We start from the raw sequence: 24,781 nt of genomic DNA, 5'->3' as shown, positions 1-24,781 counted from the left end.
TTTGTATTGTCTGGTGGAACCTGTCAGACTTCAGTACTGTGAAAACTGTCGTGGTGTTGTCAAATTAATGGAGTCATGGAGACATCAAATCTATTTGACACTTGAGTTATGTTTAACAAATGAGTGAGTGGTGTTTAGGTGAGTAGCTTTGTTGATAAATGAGTGTGATAGTAGGTTGGAGTGAGTAAGTGAGTGAGTGAGTGAGTGAGTGAGTGGACATATTTCTGGAAATGAGAAAGGACAAATACAGTTGTGTATCTTCAGTAAAGTCAATAATGATTTCTCATCAAAGTATTTATTATAGTAATTGACTTACTCTTGCTTGCCTTATGAGATTCCATGCCATTTTGATTTTTTTTTTTTTTAATACACAATTTGACAAAATTTTCTAAGATATCCACATAAAAAAAAAGCTATTTACATATTTTGAAAACAAATCTACAAAACAAAGTAGATTTTTAAATAGAAATAAATCTTTCTATGGAAAAGAGGTGTTCCATGAATATTGTTGGGAAGATACAGCAAAAACAAAATTATATTTTGACCTGAATTGCCCACAGTTCGACAAGATATGTATAATTTTCATAATGATATTGTAAATCAAGATTAGTTTGTAGCCTTTCTCTGACTTCCACAAGTGTCTTCTACATCAGCCTGAACATTTCATTAATAAACACTTCACATAAAAGGCTATAAATTTGAGTGTGAAGTGGACTGGATTCTCTATCTATGCATGCAATAAACTCCATATCAGAATATCAGGGTTGTGGGGCGGGCACAATTAAATATTGAATGTGTCATCATGTCACAATGTTTCACTTGCAGAAGGCAACTTCATTGTGAAACAAATTTGACCAATTGTGAGTGTGTTTATCCAGGCACAGAGTTACACAGACACTATAATTTATACCAATCTGGAGTGAATGTGTGCATGCAAATCAGTAGTGTGTCCTCTGACAGGTTTATGGCAGGAATTCCAGTCCAGCTTACTGGCTTATCGGCTCAGGTAGAGATTTACTGTCATCATTAATGTCAAATAAATATTCATAACCTACATCGAGGTATGTGCAGATTTGTGTCAGAGTGTTTGGAGTTATCTCGTGGTTTTACTGTCATGTCCTGTTAGGAATGTTTGTAAAGTTTACTGATACAGGAAATACGATACACCAAGGAGGATATAGCTACAAGGTGTATAGTCTCTGCTGTTGGATTGTAAATGTCATTCCGTCTAGCTTGGGCTACAACATATTTTTGTAGGAATGACTTTCTTTTTGTCTGAAAGTGGTAAGTTACAATTGTATTTGATATGAACATGATTTTAGTATATGACATGCCTTGAGATTATTTTCAAAAGTTGTTGACTTGTTCTTCATATTTAATGAAGAATATTTATATTAGTCATAAATATGTTGTGATCTGAGAATGTCACAGGGATTCCATGTAACAAATATCCTGTGTTGGCTAATGAGGTGTCCATTGAGCTGACATGTTTTGAGTCAGTATTCCTCCTGTAAGGACCTAGTGGTTCAGTTCATTGGATGTGCTGTACCTCAATGAGTTGTGTCCCTTATTGTTCCAGGATATACTTATTTTGAATCTCAGACTGACAGCATATGTAATTATTGGTTTTTCAGTTGCCTTGCTCAAAAGCTGTACTGCACGATGAGACCCTGGATATATAGCAATTCTATCCTGTAAAGAGCCAAGCCTAGAATATATATCCTCATAGAAATTATTATTTAAACTATCAATTACTACTTTCTTTGTTTCCAGAAGAAATGACAATTGTGAAAGCTTTTCAACCAACTGGTTTCCTCTCACCCCAGTATTTAATCCTGAATAACTATTTAACCAAAACATACTGCTGCTGATATTCTGTCTTATATTTAATGTAAGATATCTCTGTTGAGTCAACAAATTGTTGTGTACACATATTCTTCTGTGTGCTTTTATCCAGCTTATTTGGAACATAAAATAAAGGAAATATATAAATATAATTTTTTTTATTAACTTTTGGATGTGTGAGAATCTAGTTTTTCAGCTCTGTGATTGGTTTCATGGCTCCTACTTTCTCCAACTACTCTCTACTTTTCTAAAACATGCTACAGTAAATTCAGTCAGTGACACTTTCTTTAAGAAATGGGGTGTATTTTGTTTTTAAATGATGACCTACTGATATACATCTTGATTACATCTCAGCAGTTTGACAAAGAGGTTAAATTTGACTTCAAAATGACAACAAAAGGAGTTAGCTTGAGATTTAATCTATACTTCTATACAAATCATAACCATGATACAAGACAAAGAATGCTCTTTAAACAACAATAGTAGTTTAAGTCATTCAAGGTTGCTGCTAAACATGAATAGCACGCACAAATTGTTGGATTTATTTCATGTTGAAAATAAATCCCAACTGGATAGCTTGACTTGAATGTCACATAGTCTGTGTAAAATACAGAGCTTTCTATACCCAGCTTGTGATAAGATCAAGTGTTAGATTCAGAACCACCTTGTCCATATGCACTTGGGAGAGCTGATGGGTGATAGGTAAAAGTATACCACAGCAGACTTCATATCTGTACATGGAATAGGACCCTGTTGGTTGATTAGACTAACACTTAATTTCTGAATATATATGAGAACAAATTATTTACAGTATGTTTTGTTTGGGATTACACTTTTTCAGTTAAGCATACATTTTGTGCTGAGTCCCATCTAGGATTCAAATTCAAACTATCAGAGTGATTGCAAGTACACAAAACTATTGGTCTAACACACTTAGCTTCCATGGCATTTCTATGGAAACAATGGTAGCTGAGTAGGTTAGATTGTTGACTGTCTGATAGTTATGTGGTTTGTAATAATTAGAATCAGTCTTGTTACATCACATATGACATGCCATCTATCCATATCAGAAACGTACAATGTTCACACTCTATTACATGTAATAAGAAAATTGATACATTTATAAATGATACAATATTCTAAACAAAGATCTGAATCGGCAAATACAGGAAGGTTATATTTTTACCATTATAAATTTGTTATGCATTAGCATGAATATGTGTTCTATATTTTATACTCTATATTTTGTTGTGAAATCAGCTTGATAAAAAATCCTTGTTCTGTCTTAGTCAGAATTCAACTTTTCACATCTACCCATTGTAAAAGCTGCTCATGTAAAGTTGCAGGGGAACTGTTGGTGATTTAGCTTTAAGTAAATAAGTCCAGCAAGGCTGCAATGATTAAGTTTCTCGTCACACAAATGATCTTAGGGCTGTGGTGTGATCAAAGTGGATGAGTGTGGTAACACTACCACGGAAATAGTGCAAACTGCCCCCAGGGTAAACTAAATACAATGATGAGATTAGCCCACTTACATCAGTCTGATTGCTTCATTTGAAGAAAATATTGAATCGGAAAACACATTAGGACCCGCAGACCTGCTGATATATTGATAATTACAGGGTTCAAGGAATTGAATTGGATGGAATTTGTCTCTTTGTAGGTTTGTTGAAAAGATTAGTTTCTTTATCAACTAAATGGAGACTGATATGATGGCTCAGTTTGATTCCATGTTTTGGGAAAACTGGTGAAAAAAATAGGTTAAAACTTTGATTGTTTGCATGAATGTCAGAATATAAAAGGTTTTATTTAAAGATCTAGGTTTTCTACATATTGCATTTAACAGGTTTGACAGCAATAAAGAAGCACATGGAAAAATAATGAGTGAGTGAGTTAATATTTAACATCACATCAGCAATGTTTCAGCCATATCATGACGAGAACACATTTGATATTGCAATGAAATATACATACATCATAAAAAACTGTCATCTAAGGACAGTAACTAGTTAATCGGAATATCACAGTTTCAATTAAAACTAGGGTGGAAATTTAAAACTAACATATGTCACTATTTGGACACATGGAAAAATAAAAGTTGCTTAAATATAAATCACCACCAGCAAGGAAGCGTACACTTGTAAAATATAATTGACATAAAAATAACATAATGTTGAAAACAATGGAAACACAATGTTAACTTGAGGTCGAAAATACAGCTGTGATACCCACATCAACTGTATCACCACTGAATTTGGGTTTGCATGTTTTTGTTTAGTTCAGTTTTTCTCTTCCTTAAAAATGGATCTAACTTCTTTTTAATGGTAGTTCATGTAAAACTATTCTCTATTTTCCGTATTGTGTAAAAGAATACCTGTGATACTAAAAATGAGTTTATGAGGGAAAGGTATCTGTGCAAAGGAAGCATTTTTCATGGAACATCTGGCATTGATTATGAATGATCAGAAGTAATATCAAAAGAATTATGTCAACATTCTAAGTTGTCAAGCTGGGAACTATTTATTTTTTCAATTGTGATTCTAAAACTGTTTTCGTATTGAGAAATTCTTTGTGGCACTTGCCCCTATCCCTGGTAACTGACCTGGTAGGTGTTGAGTGTGAAGGTAGCGGCATATGTGCTGGCCATGTTATTATAACTTGTATGGAAACTGTTACCGCTCTCTAATTCTCACCCTGGTCAATTTGGAAATAGTCCATGTGAGCATGATTATCATTAGAACCTAGTTGAAATACTTGAACACATGGCAATCGTTGATTTATGTGTGCACTTTTACACCACATGTCCGAAAATTTGAATCTTATTTTGTGTGCGACATTAACTGTGGGGTTTCAATCCTCCGAAAAATCAGTAAGTCTAACAAAATTTTCATGCCTAAACATGTAAATGTGTTAATGATTGATATTTGAGGAAAATATTGATATGGACACATCAGTGATTGCTTATGTAAACCTATACATGCTACATGTGAGAATGAAACATAATGCGGCAATGATATGACATTATGCAACATAATATTTGGTAATGTTACCAAACCACTAATTCAGCATTACAATCATGACAGTGGAATAAGCTTTAAAACCAACAGGATCTCAACCATCATCACCAGTTGATATAGATGACTTTAAATAAAGCAAACTGGTCTAGGAGGCAATAAAGAAGGTTGCTGGTTTAGAACTTGTATAGAAGGCAGTAAATAAGACTGAATTTATTGAAGGCAGTAAACATGGCTACCAGTATAGACGTCAGTAAATAAGCTCCATGATTTCCATAGTAAATATGGCTAACTGTAACAGAAGGGAGTAAATAAGGCTAAATGGCAAAGAAGGCAGTAAATATGGCGTTTTGGTTTGGAAGGCAGTAGATATGGATAACTGGTTCAGAAGGCAGTAAATAAGGCTACCTGGTTCAGAAGGTAGTAAATATGGGTACCTGGTTCAGAAGGCAGTAAATATGGTTAACTGGTGAAGAAGGCAGTAAATATGGCTAACTGGTGAAGAAGGCAGTAAATAAGGCTAACTGGTGAAGAAGGCAGTAAATATGGCTAAATGTTGTGCAGTAAATATGGATAACTGGTGAAGAAGTCAGTAAATATGGCTAACTGGTGTAGAAGGCAGTAAATACGGCTAAATGTTGTGCAGTAAATATGGCTAACTGGTGTTGAAGGCAGTAAATACGGCTAACTGTTGTACAGTAAATATGGATAACTGGTGAAGAAGTCAGCAACTATGGATAACTGGTGTAGAAGGCAGTAAATACGGTTAAATGTTGTGCAGTAAATATGGCTAACTGGTGTAGAAGTCAGTAAATATGGCTAACGGGTTCAGAAGGCAGTAAATATGGATAACTGTTGTGCAGTAAATATGGATAACTGGTGTAGAAGTCAGTAAATACGGCTAACTGGTGTAGAAGGCAGTAAATACGGCTAACTGGAACAAAGCTAGTAAAACTATCTGTTTAGAGGGCAGTAAATAAGCATGTACAAGTTCAAACATTATGGTTTATGAAAGATTTGTAGATTAGTGTACATTGCTTTGATAAACATCTTCTAGCACATGTGGTGGTGTGATGTTACCCCCAGATACCTCCTAAACAGCTGATATTTAATATACACTGTCCACAGGAAGCTAGTGTGAAGCCAGTGAGAGGAGCAGACAAGGCCTTGTCCTCAGCTGTTGGACTCAGAGATTAACTCAAACAGGTTTAGTGATACTGGAATGTGTAGGGGCACAGGACTTGTAAACAACTGGGAAACGCTTCCTTACTAGGTGGGAAGACTGAAGTCGATATACATATTTAGGAATCATCATTTGAAGTGAATTTATAGTTATTTGTTAACTCTATGTAAAATCTTCCACTTAACAGATTACTTTTTTTAATAAATTAAGAAAAAAATACACTGAATGTGAATAAAGTCAGTTTAAACTGGGTTTAATGTTATGGTTCTAATAATATCTCTATTGATCTTTAATCAGTATACCCTCTGACATCCATTAGCAGCTGGGATTGTATACTCTGAAGGGAGCTAAACAAGATACCTAGAAGGCTTACAAATCCATTGGGTCAGGAACAAATGTACCACATTTGAAAAGATACTTGGATAAGTGTCATACACATAATGAAATATTTTTAGAAGCAGATACTGCATGGTCATCACTTTAAAATAATTAGCTTTGTGAAGAAAGTGTGAATTTTTATAATGCAAAAAATCATAAAGAAATTTATCATGCCAGATATGTTGATAAGTCTAGTACACAAATGTGAAATATAATATTTCAATTAGCTAATTTTGTGTGTACATCATTTAAAACAATCAGCTTGCAAAAAAAAAAAAAAAAAAAAATCATCAAGAAACTTGTGATATGCCCCCTAGCTAACAGTACACCCAGTAGTTGATCAAGGCTTTAAGAGAGACTCCTGTAAGCCAGCGAGCCTAGGCAGTATACAAGCTCTGAGACTGAGACATGTCATGGGTCGCTACTTGCATGTGTTTTATCAGTAGGAGCTAGACCTGTCCACATGTTGGTGCTCATGTAATTAGCCAGTTAAACCGTAGCTATTTACTGGATTGGCCTGTCTGTACATCCGTCTGCTTGGATTGACCACATACATTGGACGACATCCTGGATTTACTAGGTAGATTGTCATAAGGCGTTCAGTTGCTGTGACAATGCATTAACAAGCTAAAAGGTGAGCCTTTTCTGTTTTAGAATGAAATTGGTACAGATGTAGATGAACATGTTGGTGTTGTTGTCATGAGCATAAGGAGTGTCAAGTTGTTACAGAATTGGACGGGACGCGGGGGACAAATCAATACCTTGGTGACAGTTCAATAGCCATATGATAATTATGTCGGATACAATGGGTAGTGCACTGAAGAGCGAGGGTACATGTGGAGAGATCTAGTCACCAGACAGGTCCTGGGCTGTGTCGGAGGAACACATGGCCATAGAGGAACATAGGGAGTATACTGGAACACAGATGAACATTAAGCCTCCACACAAGATGACTGAGGACAGTTAGGAGTCTGCATATCTTGCATCTACCCATATTCATTTAGTGACACACATTCGGAATGTGACTCACAATCTCAGATTCAGGTAATATTCTTTATATTATAACCTTCACCTTCAGGTACAGGTACAACCTGTCCCAGCGACGCCTGGTGTCATCACTTGAGTTGTTTTCCGAAAAAATTGAAATGTTCGTTCATTTTCTTCAAACATAGTTCTTGAAAAGTGGGCTATTCAGTTTGGATACCTAAGGTGTTGACATTTTTGTGTGCAAATTTATCACACTCTTATGACTAAGCTGCTGAAGCCATAAATCATATAAATGTACCAGTAATTGTCAATAATTATGAATATGCATTCTGGTATGGATGTTTGCTCAGGTGTGACGTCAGTATTTCTTACACACATGTACAGTAGAGAATGGGTATAGCCAAGGCTGATATTTGTCACCTTTTATATTTAATGTGACCTAAGTGTGTATAAACTGTGCTCAGACATCGCTTTGACTTGTTTCACCTTGACATTCATGACACAGCCTGTCTCTAGGAAATCAATGATCTGTATCGAGTACTTCCATTTCTCATTCTCGTAGATCTACAAGATTAAGGACAAGAAGGAAATGTGTCTCGAAAAGGAGGTTCCTGCTTTGATGAGAGCCTTAATCATGCAATTAGATATATCAAAGCTTCTGGAATGCTGTGTTGACAGCCATTTACCTTTTTGTGTTGTAATTATCACCATGGTGATATATTTTGGTAACCCTGCAGCATTGCTCTTTCTGGTTAAATGACTTTGAACAAAAAGTAACAGAAATATTAAAATTTCGTTATGAAAAATATGTAAGATTGTGAAATGAAAATTCTGAGTAAGGTAGGTCAACCTATGTTAGAGACACCTTTGCTATAACTCTTGTTTATCATGATGTTTTGATTGTATCAAGTTTGCACAGGTTATTATGACTTTATCTCAATAAAATCATTTTGGTTGCCATGGATACAACATCAACTACATGGAAGGAACATGGTATCTTTTACAAAGGTTTTGTATTGATTAGAGTGCCTGGATTGTTGTGTATAGTTGCACCTAGATTAGTCTGTCGGAACTCCAGAGATGATGGCAAACAATTCCACGTAAAGGTTAATCTCATAATTGTATAAACAAAATTAGGTTATACTGACTGTATTTATGTCTTGGTTTCAGGGCCTGAATACATTCTTAATTTCGTAATTAAAAAAATTAACAGAAAAAAATATTTGCTGTTCTTTTAATCCAACTAATAAAAAGATTTTTCAAATATGTGTTTTTAGGAAAATAACATTAGATATATTAACCATTATTAAATTTCTATACGAAGATCTGTAAAGCAAAACTTATTTTATATGTCTTTTTGTCCAAAACTTCCACATCTCATTTTGAAAAGATTTGGCCATTTCAGCCTTTTACTAGCCTGCAACCAGCACAGTAACAGTCTTTGTTTAACCTGTCAAATTGTCTTCTACCACCATACCTTACATCACAAACAATCAAACTTCAGCCCTGTGTCACCTTTAGAGGTCAGAGGTTGTATCTAACAATACAAGTTCCATTATAAAACTCTGTGGTTATAAAAACAAAACATATTCAAAGTTTGAAATTCTACATATGCTTATTTTGATTAAAGAAGCCACATGAAGACATGCTTATGAAATGAACAAACTTAAACGACCTGAGGACAAAATCTTTTTGTTGATTATGACTGAGAATTAACAGGGCACACATGTGCATGTCAACATGGGTGTTGACAAGTAATTCATCTCCAGGGCTTGGCTGCCAGAATGATCACATATGTAGCATATATCAAAACTAGTCTAGGTAGTAAGTGAATATATGTACAATGATATTATGTGTTGAATTCTAGGAGTGACTCTTACACCTCAAGCTATCTTTCCAAGTATTTGTTCATATCCCAGTAAACTGCGTCCTGGTATCGTGTAACTTTTAATCATCCTGATTAAATTTAATGGTTTTCCTTCACTGCATACTTGATACCTTGAAACAAGAGCAGAACAGCAATTAATTTTTATTTGTTTGTTTACAGAATGTACACATTATTTTAGTCTTTCAAAAGATTAACATTTTTATATTGACAAACATGTGTTATATGATGGTATTTTATTGCTCAATGGAATAAATGATTGTGTATAGGAAAGAACTATGTTGTTTTCGGCTGTTTAATGTTACTGAAGTATTTCAAATAAGTCTGTTAACTCCACATGAGTTACAGTATACACTGTATATCAGGTTGTGTAAACTGTTTACATTGTTCTCGGATTAACCTCTTGTTACTGAGTTGGATCATAAACAGTGGAATTTGTTCACAGGCCAACTAGAGGAGATATGACTCACATGCAGCCATGTTTAACTCACTTTATATTCGACTCACTTTATTTAGAATACAATGATGGTCTGATGTGTCAAGTTAGACAATGAAATAGAACATGACATTCCAAGGACTAGTGATTAGATATGGATGGATGTAACTTCATAGCTTTACGCTCTGTACTTTCTGTTTGGTCTATTTGTTGTGTAAGGCACCACTCTGTAAAATGTAACCTGTATGAAGGCAGACTCTAATAATCAAATAGAAGTGGAAGACTTAATGAGCACCATCTGAACATGTTGCTGTACAATGACACACTATCAGTTAAGTCAAACACCACTAAAAGCATTTATTTATCTCTTCACCTCTTCCCATAATTATGGGACCATACCCACCCCTGGACCCCAACAAAGACAGCTTGGTAGTTTTATTATGAATATATGGTAAAGTCATCTACAGTTCATTTGATTTCATCTGAGACTGATGAATTGCTCACTAACACAAAATTGGATAGTTGCAACAATGCCAAATTTTGCACAGCCACATGACATCATAAGACCAACTCAGACCAATGATTGGACATTGTGTTAGGCTGATGAATTGCTCGCTAACACAAATTCAGATAATTACAATAAAACCAAATTTTGCACAACAACATTACATGGTCAGACCAGCTATTAGATATTGTGTTAGTAAACAATTCATTGGTCTCAGATGAAATCCAACAGAGTGTAGGGCAAATAAATTTGCTGTGCAGATTGCATCCCTTGGAAACACCAGGAGCTAATGATGATGGGTTACCCTCCCAGTTCACCCAATTATGGTTTAAGCTTTGTCAACACTATGACTATATTCAAGGGTTTCTCCAAGATGATTAACACCTATGTTTTGCATCACTTTGGGCTTTTCTCTCGCATCAAGTTGATGTTCTGTGATTTAACCAGAATATTGCTTGTACCCAAATAGCTCAAAAGAAAACCTTTGATAAGCCACCATTGATATGAAATTGAAAAACTACTTTTTCAATAAAACAATACCATATTATCTTATTTTGGTTTTTGAAATGAAACAGGATACAGAATTACTCCCACCATCTTAGTAAGGCTGTAAGAAAAAGCAATCAGTTGTGCATTGTAGCATTAATTCATAATTTTTGTATAATGATAATGATTTTTAATGTCTCTCGGGGCCTGTTTAATCCATTTGGCCTTGGCGTAACCACATCTAAACTATTCCATCATTAGAATCCAAATCAGAAATCAATTTCTCAAAATTCACAAGCAGCTTCAATAAAGCAGTGCTCATTGATCTTAAAGTAATATGAAACACAAGATAATCCATTTTTGTCTCTTCATTCCCAACCCATTGAGGTGTGACTAATTACGAAATCCAGAATGTCCCAATAGTTTGCACTCCGCTGATGTAAAATGATTCTATTCTTGTTGAACAGCATGACTGCACAAATACATCCTATGCCAGTCGATGTTGACAATGCAAATAAATCAGTGCCGGGTGTAAATTCTGAGAAAGGAAAGCATTTTGTATATGGGTTAGTAGTGAGATTGGAAGACTAACAATTATATTTTAAATAAGTGAATTTTTTTTCAAAAGAACCTTCCCTGCTCTGCTGTTTACTTATGGAATTAGGGAACTAAACTTAGTGATGGGTTATAATAATAATAATAATAATAATAATAATAATAATAATGAATGGGCTCAATTCATCAATATAATCCAGAGGAGAAACGAGAGGGTACATGCAAGGGCCACGACGCCAGAGGCATGCTCCACTACCTAACCTAACCTTAGTGATGGGTTAATACTTTAATCACTGCTGCACCTGTTTGAGGACACCCTAAATAACAGCAATCAGTCAGTCAAAGCCAAGCTGCATTAGAGTTGTCACTTGCAACTAGGTGAGAAGTAGTGATATCATATTATCTTTGGTGTTGTTGCATGGACGAATAAGCAGAAAATATGTAAGAAAAAAATCAATAAAAAATCAAGAAAAAATCAATGCTGTTACCAAATATACTGAACAACAAAAGAAATTATTGTTTTGAAAAAATGAAATCCTATAAAAGTAACTGTTTGTGCTTATGTTTTCTATTTTAAAATCTGACTCAAAATACAAAGTTGTGTTTCTTTTGTTTTTTTATATAGAAACAATTATTGCTTCCAACAAAGTTGCATTAGTATTATGACCGATTTTGAGGTATTCAGGTAGAGAGTAGGAAGATGACGATATGTGTTTTTGGTCCTTGGATACACCAACTGGAAAAACAAAAATGAAAAAAGGATCTATTCATTAAGTTACTAAACTGAATGCTCATACTACCCTCCATTTCTGTAAACATTTGTTTATGCCCTTTTTTGTTTATTCAGTATCTTTACGAATGCTTCCAAGGTCAAATTTGATGAGAGAATTATCCATATTTGTCAATTAAACATAAAATCATTTGGACAACACTCATTCTCGAATTGTATATTAACATTCATTCATGGCCTTTTGCATATTGTACCTATGTGGGGAATCAAACCCACATCTTCAGCATATTGAGCAAACACTTGAACCAGCTGGCTACTCCAACTCCCCAGGTCTTTGAAAAAGTTTTATCCTCATGGGTTTGAATCCCAGTTTCATCTGGACTATGATCCTTGATATGACATCATCCTACCTCATGGGTTTCGTCAAGTTCACCTTACCATTATACTGAGTTACAGATCGGTGGATCAGAAGACTAGGTCAGTGGTTAGGTGGCTCATCACACCAAAGGTCCAGGTTTGATTCCCATTTTCGGTAATGCTCTTTTCGGATATCCCAGAAATGGTATGGTTCAAATCATCACAAAACTATACTCATTCACTTACTCACTCACTCACCTGTACGGATACTGTCTGAAGTGGCGTCAAATACAACTTACTCACACCACAGTCCATGGCTCTGTTCAGAGTGGTGTTAAACCCACCTGTAATATACCATTTAAAAAGTAGGGCATATTGGATATACCAGACTGATAAAATGCAAATGGTAAAAAACAGATGACGAAGATATATTAAGGGCATATGTGACAATTTATTCCATTCCTTTGGAATTGATTCAAATGTATGGATTTATTTTCACTTTCTTCTCATGTACACTGACAAGTGGTATGCTCACAAAATGGAATATCCCATATTGTTTTTGATGGTATACTTTATTCAGCATCTTGTAGCTGTTTATTGCCACAATCAAAAGTCCAGGGGAATAATACATGAATACATTTAAACCTGCAAAATAGAGGAAGGAAGAAATCAACAACTGTGAGAAATATACACATCAGGCTCCATTGCTTTTCTGTCAACAAGCACCTGTATAAAGTGATGTAATTCCTGTTACCTTGGACTATTATTGCATGCTGCCATTCCACATCAGAGGTTAGCTTGTCACCACAAACATACAGTTTTGCTTCCCACTGATTTAAGAGAAGAAAAGAAGACAGTCATATTTCTTATGTCACATCTAATATGATATTTCATTTTCATCTATTTTCTTAGCTTACATGACAGAAAATGAAGTGGCACTATTTCATTTATCTTGTACATAAAGATGTCATTATAAAATAATATTCAATCAATCTTAATCATAATAAACTTAGAAGGGAAAGCTTTTCTTTCTTAATGAGCAAACACGCCTCAAGAAATAGCTTTCCTCTGTTTTATTGATATGCTAATTGATTTTCTGTGTTATGTGCACATCTATTTAAAACCATTGTAGAATGACATTTATAACCCTACAACATATTGCATAAAAATTTCAACTCTGAGGTTTTCCCTTGTACAACTAATTAATAGGTGACAGTAAAGTGGAATTATGTTGCAAATCTAAAGGATTTGAAGAGACAAAAGTGGATCCATGACAATGATGTGAAAGATGCATTCTTGGGATTATGCACAGTGATAACGTTTGTTGCATTTGTGATTGTGACTAAGACGACAACTGATTTTCTCAGCAATATGCACATCTATTTAAAACTGTGAAAAGTCAGAAGTCACGAAAATCAAACTCATCAATGTCACATAGTTGACATACACATCCCCTCAAGAAATTCCATCAGTCATCCAACTTTGAAGCTTCCCTTAAGGAGTCTGAATGAGAAATACCACAAGAGATAAAAAATTGTATATTTATACAACCTTTTCCTAATTGAAATACAAGATCTTGACTTTCCTGTGATAAGAAGTGTTGATATTTAATTTGGCAGTTTCCCTTTATCAGCTGGTGAAAGTTGGAAGAGAGAGAGCCATTCATGGCTTGAGGATAACTAGTTATCAAGGCAATTAATCCTAGATTGTTATCTCACTGTCACTGTGCAGGCTGTCAGAAGATAAAGCAGGATATGTGATGGAATGTTTGGAAAAACATTCACAAGCTGTTTGGTTAACTGGATATATTTATCACACAAGATGAACAGAAGTCTCTAGGCCTTTACTTCATGGTCCACTCTGACTGACGGATCAGTAAGTTGTACGAATCATGTGACATGTTCAGGTAAGTCATTTAACATAGTCATTTCATTGATAATAACAGTCTCCTTGATCTGAAACAGTCATTTATTGGAAACATTTTCCTTGATCTGATATGGTAATTCATCTGGAACATTTTCCTTACATAATCAAAAACTTTTTCCTTGATCTGTAAGTCATTTATCAGAAACACTTTCCTTGATCTGAAACAGTCATTTATCTGAAACATTTTCCTAGATTTGAAACACTGTCACCCATCTGAAACATTTTCCTTAGATACTCTGAAACATTTTACTTGATCTGAAACAGACATTTATCTGACACATTTTCCTTCCATAATCTGAAACATTTTCCTTAAATAATCTGAAACACTTTCCTCAATTCAAAAGTATTTTCCTCATCTGACATATGTAGTTTTAGTGTAAGTTTGCAGTGTTTCATTTGAAGTCTGGCCTCTTGAAGGTCTAGGATATAAATAAATAAGGACACTTCACAAACTTGAAGTCATGTTTGTTGAACAAATGAAGATGTTTTGTCACTGGAACTCATGAAGGTGTTCAGGTATTAACATTTATCTGTATCACATGATTAGGCAAAGAGTCAAATGTTTGTACCAGTAGATGTATATCAAGATGTCAATAATACTAACATAGACTGATGCTGCTCTTGTGTAATACTTTTAAAAAATATATACATAAATAAGTAGTGTACCCTCCTCCTCTGCCTGAAAGCATAAAAATACATCGCCAAGAAAGTTCCTATTTCATTACACTTTTGTCAATGTTTCAATTACATTTCTTTTTCAAATTGTTTTGAAATATTTATATTTTTAGCATGATATCATAATAAAATGGAGACTAGTCCAGTCTATAACCTACACCTGAATAAAAATTAAACAAAACGTCTGTTTCCACGATGTTTCTGATTACAAATTACATTAAAATAACAATATTCAACCTAACAGGTCCTACACTAAGATTTGATATATATATATATGTGTGTGTGTGTGTATGTGTGTTCACAGTATGTTTTTTATTGTTCATTTGTTAATTATTATCCTTAAATCATGTTTCCATGTTGTCTTCAAAACACTCATGTTTTGGGAAGGTGCCAGCCACTCTTTAAATCAAAGTAATATGGTATACTCCTATGGCTCAGTATTTTCCTCTCCTGTCACTATCTGTGATGGAGCAGCATGATATACTACCAGAACTCAGTACCATAGTAACATGATATACTACCAGAATTCAGTATTCAGTAACATAGTAACATGATATACTACCAGAACGTAGTAGCATAGTAACATGATATACTACCAGAACTCAGTATTCAGTAACATAGTAACATGATATACTACCAGAATTCAGTATTCAGTAACATAGTAACATGATATACTACCAGAACGTAGTAGCATAGTAACATGTTATACTACCAGAACTCAGTATTCAGTACCATAGTAACATGGTATACTACCAGAACTCAGTATTCAGTAACACAGCAACATGATATATTACCAGAACTCAGTACCATAGTAACATGATATACTACCAGAACTCCGTATTCAGTGCCATAGGAACATGATATACTAACAGAACTCAGTATTCAGTGCCATAGGAACATGATAAACACCAGAACTCAGTACCATAGTAACATGATATACTACCAGAACTCAGTCCTTTCCTATCTCGCTACTATCTCTGGACATCATGACATGTCCTTCAAGAATGTTGCAGAAGTTCAGTGAAAGCAGAAGTAAGGGAAACCTTTGTGTAAACTTGACCCCAGATGCGATAAGGGGGAAGGGGTGTTGAAAGGAATGCTAAGCTTACATAGGGCTACTGTATTGTCAGTGAAGTGTTTAGATAAAAGTCTGGAAACAGTTGTCCAGCCTACCTAGCCTCTCCAGGTCAAACCCTTTAAACAACAGGAATCTCTGCAGCAGAGAGACAGACGTCAGAACGTGGGTACATAATGTGGACCTATCCTGAGGTCCACAGACCCGCCCATTCTCAGAGAGTTTTCTCACACAAGCAAGGGAAAGACTAAGTATCAGCATGTACAAGTCATTACAGAACCTTCTTGCTTGAAAGGTAGTTTGTCATTTTCACGTCCACCATCTGAATTTGTCATGAGGATGTCACACTCTGTCTTCTGCCCAACCCCCTAAACCAGTAACGTTTCATTTGGAAAAGCTAAACCTTTATGCGAAAAACATTGGTGACATCTCTCATCTGCAAGGCTTATGATTTGTGTCTGAAAATACACAAGAACATCTCTGTTTACAAAGTGATATTTTGTACTATTTCAGGATTGTATGGAGAGATAAATTCCTATCGTTCCACAGATTTAACATAAGAGTCTAATAATAACTCATAATACTGCATCAGTTGCAGTTGATAGAATACAATGGACCCTTGTGTACTTAAATAGGCATAAAAGAGTGTGGATAATGATGAGGAAAGAATAACAGTGAATGCTTTTAAGTTATTCACTAGTCTCTTTGTGCATCTGAAATGCTATTTCTTGTCCTAGATGACATAAAACCTTCATAACTGTGTGGCAGGTTTGACAGATATTGCTTTGTACGGTATTCCAGAGGTTTGATGGGATGCTACTTTGTATAGTAAGTGAGTGAGCGAGCGAGTGACTGAGTGACTGACTGAGCAAGTGAGTGAGAGAGTGAGTTTCCAGCTACATGGTGATGGTCTGTAAATATTCAGCTCCAGGCCAGACGATCCAGTGATTAACAGCATTGATCTACACAATACTGGCATAAGATAATGCATGTCAACCAACTCAGCCAGCATGACCACCTGATCCTAGTCTGGCTCACAGTCCCTGAACCACATTATTTTCACGTCTGCCAATCCCTCTCTGCAATGCTAAAGCCGCAAATGAAGCAAGTCTAGATTTCTGTTGGTCTCCCTGGGGCTCCCTTTTTAATTTATATGGGTTTGTTTGTTACTATCAAAATTATATATAGTGTTAATCTGCCCAATCCCTTTAGTCCCCCCTTACGACAAGCATCAGCAAGTCAGGTCAAGGTGAGCTTGAAGCCTGCAGTGATACAGGTTTCAGATGTTTCCTAATTTGAGAACCCCTTGTTCATGTGGATGGTGCTGATCTATTCCATTCCAGAATCCCAACAGGATCTTAAAATACTAGTAGCTCTATGAATTCTCATTGTCCTGAAGAGTCTCAGCTATGACAGTTTTACTTTACCCAACATTCAGTAGAGAATAAAGAAAACCATTATCCTGTAGCCACTCATTTCCAGGAAATGGGTTCAAGATTATTGCAATCAAATAAACATACATCGATTTATTTGTGCAACTTATATATGACTAATCCTGACTTATGCTGTATTCTAGGGGACCAGTCATGGTCCAGGGTAGAACAGGCCCTCAGCAACCCATGCCTGCCATAAAAGATGACTATGCTTGTCACAAGAGGTGACTTACGGGATTGGGTGGTCACGCTCGCTGACTAGGGTAACAGCGGTTCCCATTTGTGTAGAATGATGCTCATGATGTTGATCATTGGATTGTCTGATCCAAATTTGATTATTTACAGACTGCTACCATATAGCTGGAATATTCCTGGGTGTGGCATAAAACTCACTCACTCACTGAGCACTGGGAAGAGAATGAATATTTTGACATAACATTTATTGATAAGACGCTACCAGGAATCAGACCACTCATCCACTAGACTACCAAGATGGTGGTCTCCAGGGACACGAGGACCAGGTACACAAATCACTCTACCACCTGTACAGTACATTACCTCCATCAGTAATTTGTTGGGAGGTGACTACCAGATGCTTTAGGGGTTACACAGGTAATTTGGCTAGCTTCAATGAACCACTTGTGCTGCTATAATACTGCAGTCACAGGGTAGACTTGTATATTTGCTCTTTGATATGTTAGCACCGGTTGCCCTTTCCATTGTTGACAAATCCAAGAGGGTGCAGAGGGGGTGCCAACAACCGCAATTACATTTTAGTCTGTCATGATACTCGTGACTCAATCAACTATGTTCCCATTATAAAGTCATTGTACGATCAATCCGATCAATCGTAGATCTAGGTTAAGAACATTAGTCTCTGAAACGAAAATTGTTTCCGATTTGTTTTAATCAGTGATTTCATATAGATAGCAAGTTACTCCAAGAATGTCTGAATTTTCAGAATCTGGAGAAATCTAGATGCTAAAGATATATACAGTTGGTGGGATTTCAGTTTTCGTGTCACAGAAGAGATAAACATTCATGAATCAGAAGATGTTTTGGATCATATTACCATGACAACTGTACTAGTGAATGTGATGGATACTTCACTCACACTTACTAATGGACCCATTATTGTGTGAACAGCCATTATGACTGTACTAGGTTATTGGCACTGCCATTTGAGTGATGTGATATTCAGGTAAGATAGTCTATTTTTAGAACAGCTCAAAATAACATGACACCAAGACATGTTATCGAGAAAGTATACTGAACTTAATTGGCTACCTATCGAATAAAAATTATGTCCACACTCGTACATTGTGAATTGAGATTTTTGAGTCAGATAGATAAGACCTTCTGTTAACAGGGACAAAATAATGGGCTTTAAGATTTCATGAACTATCTATGACATAGAGCATGGTATGTACTATTTTCATTATGAAACATTCTTCTACAAAGAAGTTAATAAATCATCCATGCTGGTGTTTGACCATTCCCGATTATTTACTGAAATAGTTTTGTTGGGTGTGAACGGCAAAGTAGCTGTGAACATTAATTGAACTGAACCCTGAAAATCTATTATAACACCATTCGTGAAATGCATTAGCATTCCCCACTTGTAGCATCCCCATTCTCATGATTTGCATAGGGTGGTTGTAGGTGGTTGTTGGCAGACAGTCAAGGGATAGGACCAGACAGAAAATTCAGCAATACAATAGCACATTTACAGATTCTTTTTCAAACTGAAAATGATATGTTAATTTTGCACAAAGTCTGCAGTGTTCATCTGGGGAGATTCTTCTGCTTATAAGTTACAAAAATATTAAAGAAATATTTCCCTTCTTAAACACAGTGGGTGGCAAGACCTAACACAAAAATTTTCACACACAATGGCATTGCAGTAGTTGTAAGGACAAGAGTACATGCAGCAACCACTGGAGAGGGACTGTATCACATTTGAAATTTGTTGCAAGGAATATGTAACAAGCAAATGAGGCAAATCAGTGTAATGGCATTTAAGCTCAGAAAAGGACCTGAGTATATAGTTTTATTTCCCCATCAGCTTTCCACACAACTAGAAGCTTCAGTATAACCTGGTCCATTAATATCTTCTCAAACATCCTCGTCGCTTGTTGTATTGTCATGAAAAGACTTGCTTTTCTTGCAGATCCAGATTTGGGTGTAACAGAAAAAGGTGTCTTTATCCTAGGGATTGTTGTCATTCCTAGTGGGTATATCATTACACTATATATAGACATATACTGGCCAGCCTGGGAGCTGTCACAGTGTTTAGTGCGTCAATACCTTTACTGTTTTCAACAAACACTTTAAGTGAATTAAACACAGTCAGGATACATTTTGTTTGGGCAGCGCATTGTTTTTTTGGTGGGGAATGGTGTGATGTGACATTCTTGGGAAAGTTAGTAATAATTTTGTTACACTGTGTGTGAGAATGATAATGATGTTTCCTTAGCAAGTGACTTGCAGTTAATCGTATGTGTGTATGTGTGTGTGTGAAAGGTGTGGTTGTGTGTTGCCGGGATAGTTTTGAAGCTTTATTCTGTTCAATCATGGTTACACTTTACACTAGAGGTGAGTGGGTGCAAGGTGTCAAAATGGAATCAATATTAGTACTTTCGTTTCAATGGTTAGTGACCATGCTTTTGTGGGTGTTTTATCACCCTCTATGGATTATTTATACATCTTTAACTAAAGACATGGTTTCTGTCTGATACTATATGAATAAGTGACGAGTGGATTAATCTCAGGACAGTTAATTCATCAGTGTAAAACTTTCTAAAATTGTTTTTTTGAGAAGCTGCTGACATCAACACAATGAAAACATATTGTCATGGACAGCAATTATGCAAACAGCTCATTTGCCACTGGGTACTGTCATGCAACCTAAACTAAGGGTATCCGTTTCTACAGACACACCACATGCTACAGGTCATAAATATATCAACAGCTACATGTAACATGATCCCCCACCAAAAGGTATCTCTACCTGTCCACTCAAATTCTGAAGACAGGTGCTTGCTGCCCTTATCCTATTCGTTAACAAAGGTGCGTACAGGTAACACCCAACGACCATGAGCCTAAGCACCTGTAGGTGTTCCTCAACTTACCAGATCTTACCTGAACTTACATAAGGTGAGCTAATACCCGCATGAATACCTGTTGGGCTGTCTGGAGGGGACATTTCCCTCAGATCAAAGCCTGATATGGACATGGCTTTAGAACACATGAGTGAATATGTATTATACTGAAGGTTGGTGGTGTTGAGTTGGGTGGAGGAATGTGTTCATGTTACTTTCCACACAACTAGGATCATGATACAGTTTCAGAATTTAAATTCAAGTGTTTTTTAGATTTTGGAATGTTCGCGCTCAAAGGAATATTTGTGCATTTCAATTTTGGGAAGAAAGGTGATGTATGTTGTCTTTGATTAGAACAGTTATTGTTAGTTTTTTATCAGATATGGGTTTATGTAGAAAAGTGTTGAGACTATAATGATTGCATGTTATGAATCATCATTGGCATTTTTTGTCAGGTGAAATTACAGTTGACAATTTTATGTTTTTGCTATCTGTGGTTGTTTTTGTAGCATATATATATATCATATCAGCCTCAGACTGTCAGAACCTAGCAATAACTTTGGATCATAATGTAGTGTACAATGTGCTATTATTTAATTCTTTGATATTTAAAGATCACTACCTGAGTGGATTTTGCAAATTGTGTATATATGTAAGGAATAAGTATGTTGAACAATGTTTTCAAAAGGTAGGATATTTTATGGATGACAACTTCATTTTTATATTATGACGTGATATTCTGGTATAGATTTATAACCCACTGTCAAGCAAGGGTGACAACAGTATAAGAATCTATACCGAAATGTCACATAAAATATTAAAGATGTCATTAATAAAATATCCTACCTTTCTACCACTCATTAAATTCTAAAATGCCAATCAAATGAAATCATATGCCTTAGAGCATATTGGAAAATCACTTCTCATAGCAAATAATTGTTGGGAGCATCAGTCAAGTGTGTATCGATAGAGGAAGCATCCCATTATGTATATAGCTTAACGGAAGTTCTTGCTTGGAGATTTCATCTGCATATTTCTTGGATCCTAATACCATGTTTATTGTGTTTTTATACCGATAAAACATTTAAGCCATTTTGTGATAATATGTTTAACCTTTCATTATAGAGCTGAACAGAGTACTGTGGCTTTACTGTTACTTCCTAACCGCATGAAATGAAACAAACAAAAGGAAATAAACAACCTAAGTTTGGCAACATATGAACCCAGATGAGCCTAATCCACAGTGAACAAAACAGGACGAGCATAGTATAAACCAGCTTCCATATTGTGAGATCATTATTCAAGCGTTATGTCCATGGTTCTCTATTCAAATTCTGGTTTGGGTGTAACAGAAAGGTTGCTTGCTTGGTTTGTAGTTAAATGCTTGAAGACTCTGTACCGGTATTGCATATTCTTACTTACATTATGTGAGTGACAGGGACGGACATGCTTACTGTTTTCAACCGCCTCTGTCATCAATGGGTTTTAATGAATGATTGACATGATTTTCACAGCTATACTGCCTTTTGCACTTGCAGGAATAATTTTCTTTGGATAAATGAGGCTGGCTTTTTCTGGTAATGGTATTCCCATTTTATATCCATTGAATATTGCTAAAAGATGCATAAAGACCTTAAAGTTTCCATATTTGACATGTTCTTAAATAGGAAAGACAACTTCAAGGTGAACTGTATCAAAGTACCAACTACAGTTAGATCTGATAATTAGGGTGGTTTTGATCCACGTCTTGATTACCAAATTCTGGGTATCCTGTAATTTTATTACATTTAATCATAGAGTAAGCATATGTAATTGCCAGCAAAGTAAGAATTATGGATTAACCAGTCACATTTCACTCAGCCATATCGATGAATGAAAATATTCATTGTTACAAGCTATATTCTAACAACTGAGCATTTATAGCATCAGTTTTTGATAATTTGCCTCTTCTGTTATGGACAGGTGGTATATATTGTAGAATTCTTGTGAGAATAAAGATTCCTTATCCATGGTAAATTATTTCAAACTTAACCAGGGACAATAAGTGTAAATACTGGAACAATCAACATAATAGATATTATACAACTGGAAATCTCCACTCAAATGTTCTTGAAGAATGGTATCATCACACCCCTTAATCTGTGATGTCACACAGTCAAGCAGATAAAACCTCGCCTCAGGTGATTGGTTGATAGATGTTGTCAATAACACCCCACAGGCAATACGGGCAAGTACTCTGTATGAGGATGTTCACGTATATTTCCATTTTATTACTTCCTTCTTTTGGTGGATACTCTTTATAAATTATTATTATAATTTGTTGCCGTTTATGAGCCAACAAATTTGTAACTAATATGATTCTGAATGAACATTTCAGTAGGATTTGATTAAATTGATACTTATTTATCAGAGTCAGTGAACTCTATTATTGCACATTTTTTCTGTTATTTTGTTTATTGGGTGTATTAAATTATTATTATTTCATATTTTTATTTAAGAAATAGAGTGATGGTGCATGAGGGCCAGTGGAGTAGCTTAACGGTTAAAGCATTTGCTCATCACGCCAGTGACTTAGGTTCGATTCCCCGCATGGGTACAACTCACTCGGTTATGGTGCATGACGAAATTATACGCATATTCATGTGTACATACTATCAAACCCAGTGATTTATGTGACATTACATTACCAATAAGATCTCATAGAAAATAATTCTACAATAATTACATTCTTCCATAATCACATTGATATTTATCACCTACTGAACATCATTCAGACAGTTACACCATGCATGTTAATTCATGACAAAGATGTGAAATTGTGAAACTCAAGCACCATATAATTGCATTTAGGCCTCATCAGTTCATTGTTATTCAGATCAACCAATTACAAGTCAATTTCCCCTTAATTATAGGCCATATGGTCAATGCAGCAACTGGGGGATTACGAGAGGTGGAAAGGTGTGGAGGGGGTGTTGGGGATGCTTGAAAGATATGATGGACAAAAAACGAGAATCATGATGGAACATGAGTAATGATAAAAGTTTCATGTAGTTTGGACAGGTGAAAGTAAATATGAGGACTATGAGATCAGAAGATGCATGGATTGATGAGTAAGTGGCTATCAGAGACACCCATCGATACTTTCTATTTGGATTTAGGATCTGGTTGATTATTTTAGCAGTGATGACAGTTTTAAGTCAAGCAATACTTGTGATGGAAAATGGAATCATTTCCTTCATCCTATCACAGCAATTGTGATGAAATGATCAATTCACCTACTCAAACTACCCTTTCAGTAACCGATACTCTTCACACCAGCATTAAACTCGACTCACTCACTAAAATCTCAGTTATCTGGTATATATATATTTGATATGAGAAGACACAAGTTTGAGATTCTATTGGTCATCATAAATCACTCTTCATTAGTTTCTCTGAACATGGTATTGCCATTAGACTTGCAGTGCAGAGATGTCATGGCATTGTGACGTCATCAAGTTCTAATGTCACAGCTTCGTGAGTCATGTAACTGATGACATAAGTACAGTGTACAAAATCTACTGTTCCATGAGATATCGTTTGATCTCACACACGCAATATCTCCTGCAGAACGCAGTTTTGGATGATAAATCTCTATCCTATTATGATAAATACCATGGACTAAAAGCTTTCTTTCAGAATAGAAGCCATCAGCATCATGACATTGTATAGATTTTCTCATGTTCATGAGTTATTTCACGGGACATGTATTATACAATCACATGGTCAAGGTTCAGAATTAAGTTGTGACAGTGAAGCAGTCAGGGAATTTGAAATAGAACAGAGACAATCAACTTGATAAACAAGGATGATCCTGCATTTAATACTGATAATGATCACATATCATATAATGGGTAAGCGATAATGCACAAGAAAGTTGATAATGATCAGAAGCACTCCATCCATCAGGTCTTGTAACCCACTGAACCCTGAATGTAGTGCAGACCTTTCCCCTAAATGTCACAGGAGTCGTAACCCAATTACCTTTTATGATCAAATTGACAGAACCTCTCATGTTGTGTGTCATATAGTAATGGACATCGCTCGTCATCAGCATCCAGGTCTGTCTTTGCCTCCAGAAGCATGTCTGAACCATGACAGTGTTTATGTCACAGTAATCACATCTCATCCCTGTAGGCTTCTGTGAGCTTCAACCCTTTTAGTGATAATG

General features: G+C 35.6%; 1 protein-coding gene across 3 annotated transcripts in view; it reads left to right on the top strand.

The window, feature by feature from the left end:
* Positions 1-24,781, top strand: part of LOC137278298 (serine-rich adhesin for platelets-like) — a 97,745-nt gene that overhangs the window by 49,490 nt on the left and 23,474 nt on the right. The window contains exon 1 of one of the 3 annotated variants that reach the window (XM_067810547.1): positions 6,771-7,054. The exons of the other annotated variants lie outside the window; for them this stretch is intronic. The gene's annotated coding sequence lies outside the window, so the exon portion shown is untranslated. Of the gene's footprint in view, positions 1-6,770; positions 7,055-24,781 lie in introns of those variants that run through there. 3 annotated transcript variants of the gene reach the window in all.

Source organism: Haliotis asinina, chromosome 3, assembly GCF_037392515.1.
Source record: "Haliotis asinina isolate JCU_RB_2024 chromosome 3, JCU_Hal_asi_v2, whole genome shotgun sequence".
Taxonomy (NCBI): domain Eukaryota; kingdom Metazoa; phylum Mollusca; class Gastropoda; order Lepetellida; family Haliotidae; genus Haliotis; species Haliotis asinina.
The sequence above is the reverse complement of the archived record's forward strand: the minus strand, read 5'-3'. Positions and strand labels throughout refer to the sequence as shown.